General features: G+C 48.4%; 1 pseudogene; it reads left to right on the top strand.

The window, feature by feature from the left end:
* Window positions 1-362: 362 nt before the first annotated feature.
* Window positions 363-2052, top strand: LOC132417956 (large ribosomal subunit protein uL18-like; annotated as a pseudogene).
* Window positions 2053-4424: the final 2372 nt, after the last annotated feature.

Raw genomic sequence — 4424 nt, 5'->3', positions numbered from 1 at the left:
TTTGAATCACCTGGGAGTCTGGTCTAAAATGTAGATTCCTAGGTCCTACTCCAGACCTCCCGAATCAGCACCTCAGGAGTACAGCCCAGGAACTGCCTTTTAAACACATGCCCCAGGTGACTCTAAGTCTCACTGGTTTGCCCAGCACTGGTCCAAAGTTTCTGAGGAGTGGCAGCTCTGGAATGTCTTAGGCTGTGGCATGGCACTGTGTTCTACAGGGTCGGAGGGGGGCTAGGAGACACGTCTGGCTGCACTGGCGAGCAGTCATCTAGCTGCCCCACGGTACCTGCGTGTTTGTTCACAGTGGCTTTGGAGGCTGCAGGTCTGTGACAAGCTGCGGACACAGGTCTCTGTTCCGCAGGATGGGGTTTGTTAAGGTTGTAAAGAATAAGACCTACTTCAAGAGATACCAAGTGAAATTTAGAAGAAGACAAGAGGGTAAAACTGATGACTATGCTGGGAAATGCTTGGTAATCCAGGATAAAAAGAAGTACAATACACCCAAATACAGGATGAGTTCATGTAACCAACAGAGATATCATTTGTCATATTGCTTATGCCCGTAGAGAAGGGGATATGACAGTCTGGGCGGCTAATGCTCACGAACTCCCAAAGTATGGCGTGAAGGTTGGCCTGACAAATTATGCTGCAGCACACTGTACCGGTCCACTGATGGCCCAAAGGCTTCTCAATCAGTTTGGCATGGACAAGATCTATGAAGGCCATGTGGAGGTACCCGGCGATGAATACAATGTGGAAAACATTGATGGTCAACCTGGTGCCTTCACCTGCTATCTGGATGCAGGGCTTGCTAGATTTACTACTAGAAATAAAGTAGGGCCTGAAGGACGCTGTGGACGGAGGCTTGTCTATCCCTCACAGTACCAAACGGTTCCCTGGTTATGATTCAGAAAACAAGGCATTCAACACAGAAGTACACTGGAAGCACATCATGGGTCAAAATGTTGCAGATGGGAACCCTCTTGCACTGTTGGTGGGAACGCAAATTGATACAGCCACTATGGAGGACAGTATGGAGGCTCCTTAAAAAACTAAAATAGAATTACCATATGACCCAGCAATCCCACTACTGGGCATATACCCTGAGAAAACCATAATTCAAAAAGAGTCATGTACCACAATATTCACTGCAGCTCTATTTACAATAGCCAGCGCATGGAAGCAACCTAAGTGTCCATAGACAGATGAATGGATAAAGAAGATGTGGCACATATACACAAAGGAATATTACTCAGCCATAAAAAGAAACGAAATTGAGTTATTTGTAATGAGGTGGATGGACCTAGAGTCTGTCATACAGAGTGAAGTTAAGTCAGAAAGAGAAAAACAAATACTGTATGCTAACACATATATACGAATCTAAAAAAAAAAAAGTCATGAAGAACCTAGGGGCAGGACGGGAAGAAAGACACAGACCTACTCGAGAATGGACTTGAGGACACGGGGAGGGGGAAGGGTAAGCTGGGACGAAGTGAGAGAGTGGCATGAACATATATACACTACCAAACGTAAAATAGATAGCTAGTGGGAAGCATAGCACAGGGAGATCAGCTCGGTGCTTTGTGACCACCTAGAGGGGTGGGATAGGGAGGGTGGGAGGGAGGGAGACGCAAGAGGGAGGAGATATGGGGATATATGTATATGTATAGCTGATTCACTTTGTTATAAAGCAGAAACTAACACACCATTGTAAAGCCATTATACTCCAATGAACATGTTAAAAAAAGTTGCAGATGATATGCATTACCTAATTGAAGAAGATGAAGATGCTTATAAGAAACAATTTTCAAAAAAAAAAAAAAAGAAACAATTTTCTTAATACATAAAGAACAAAACTCCAGACATGATGGAGAGATGTATAAGAACGCTCACGCTGCTATATGAGAGAATCCAGTCTATGATAAGAAGCCTAAGAAAGAAGTTCAAAAGAAGAGGAACCATCCCCAAAGGTCTCTTGCCCAGAACAAAGATCAGGTAGCTCAGAAGAGGGCAAGCTTCCTCGGAGCGCAGGAATGGGCTGCTGAGAGCTAGTAAACCAAACCACACTTTTCTATGAAGATTTTTCAGATAAAGACAGTAATAAACGTATTGACCAAGCAGCTCCGCCAAAAGTGTGGCTTTGGAGGAAGTTAATTATGGGGATACTAAAGCCTACCCCCCAGCCATGCCATGTAATGGTATTACCCTACTTCCCACCCCCCTACAAGCTGGAAAAGATGCTGAAGCCCAAGGGACAATGTGATTTGTACTTTGAATGAGACACAAAGATAACTTTTTAAAAATTCAGCCTCCTGACACGTGCACCTCAATACCCCATATGAAAACTCAATGCATTTCCATTAAGCCTCAGTGTTTAGCACGCCCCCTTTCCTCTCTCAGCTCAGGACTGCAGCACCTCCCGAGGGTGAGCCTGGATGCCCTCCCTGTGGTTCTAAGCACCTAACAGACCCTCTTGGCACCTCCAAACATCGTCCTGCTCCCTCTACACACCCCAGGCTGCTTGCTGCAAACGCCTGTAACTATCTACGAGAACACACGTAGCTGGTGCTCAGGGCAAGACGGAAGTGCTGGAGAGTTAGTCCCCCTGAGAGCAGCCCTCAAACAATGACAGGTGGGGAGTTGGCGGAGAAATACCCCAGCTTCCTCATCCCACTGGTGGGATAACTCTGGAACGTGTTCAACACTCTCCCCAAGAGGTCCCTGCTGGGGTTGATCTCCAAGAGCCCATGATGGGCACTTGCTTCTTATCACATGCAGCTGTGGCTCCCTTCCCTTCTCTTCTCACTCCTCCACTTTCCAACCAGTGTTTCCGGGGACCTCCTTCCAAATAACCAACTTGCATGTGAGTTTCTGTCTGAGGGCACCCCTCGGGATGTAAAAGACACAAAGGTGATCTACCAGCTCTGAATGGAGCCTGGCACTGTAAGAGACAAGCGTGGAGGCCAGCAAACCCCTGTATCTGTAGCATTTTGGCGTGATTGTCTAAATCATCTGACTGATTTCTGCTCCCTTTTTGCTGACCTCTGTGCAAAACCTGCGGATGATGAGTAACCTTGATAGCCCGTTTCCATTGCTCCTCCTAAATTATGAGCCTTTTGCTACCTAGAGTGACAGGAGCAGAGCCACAGCAGTCCCGGTGTGCCCTGTTGCAGACTGAACCTTCTGTGCTCTACGTCAGCAGGTCAAGATCCCAGCACAATCTGGGGTCTCGCGAGGTTGCTGATCCACACCGTGGGGAATCCTTGGGGGACAGGACATCCTACATTTGTGCATTCTTTTAACAAATGTATATGGAGCACTAACTGCTAGTCAGGGTCTGGGGAATATGGAAGGAATGTGCGTAAGTTAAGTCTGGTCAGGCTGTTGCTAGATAGAACTCTGCCAGCCCCTGCCCCGAGGGGCCTAGCCACACGGAAGATCCCATCTCGTCCAGCCTAGATGAAGCCAGAGCCCGTTGAATGCTCTCCCTGCATTTAGTTCAGGCCTCTCTGCTTCACCCTCCATGCTGGGAGCAGCGCTGTCCTTCTGAAATACAAGACTGCCTATCACGCCCCTGCTCAACGATCGTCAGTAGCTCCACTATGCCTATGAAATAAAGGACAAACCTCGGATTATATATGCAGCCAAGGGCTCTCAAGTCTGGCTCCAAACCAGCCTTCCACCCTCCTTTTCCACCACGCCCTCCCCTTCCCAGCAGGTAGCTTGTACTCCCCCAAACACCCTATGTTCTTTCAGACTGCTGTCCTCTTTTGCACATGCTCCTCCTTAGGCCTGAATTTCACTTATCCCTTTAGCCAACCCCCAGTCATTGTCGAGCACCCACTGAGAACGGCACCTCTTCCATGAAGACTTGCTCGCCCCTCCCTCTACCTCCAACAGCACCAACAGCCGCGTCTCCTGCGTACCTTGCTATTGGCACACGCGCAGCAAATTCAGTACTGAGCACGCTATGCTGTCATTGTTTCTGAGTCTGGCTTCTCCCAGAAGACTGTGAGTGCATAGACAGCAGGGATGTCGCCATTTTGTTCATCTTTGTACCCTACTTGTGGGCTTGAGAGAATGCCTGGCACACCGTACATCTGTAAGAAATGCTTGTGAACGCCCGCCCGGGCCTCAGAAAGCCCAAAGGAGATTTAACCTTTTCTCTCCAGTAATTGATACCATTCCTGGTGTAAGATCTGCTCCACACACCTGGATGGGAATGTTCGCTTGTGCTGTCCTCTCAACTGCTTCTGTTTTGGGGCCCCCGCAGTTCTCTCCCTTGATGTATAGCTGAGCTCTGGAGGTTGCCCCAGGATGTGAGGTCACCAGGGTGCTCTGAGGTGGCAGATGCCGAAGCTGAGCAGGTGGACTTTTATTGCCCCAAGGGTGCATCGTGCGGCTCCCTGGCATGAGCAGGCAGA

This window comes from Delphinus delphis, chromosome X, assembly GCF_949987515.2.
Source record: "Delphinus delphis chromosome X, mDelDel1.2, whole genome shotgun sequence".
Lineage (NCBI taxonomy): Eukaryota > Metazoa > Chordata > Mammalia > Artiodactyla > Delphinidae > Delphinus > Delphinus delphis.
The sequence above is the reverse complement of the archived record's forward strand: the minus strand, read 5'-3'. Positions and strand labels throughout refer to the sequence as shown.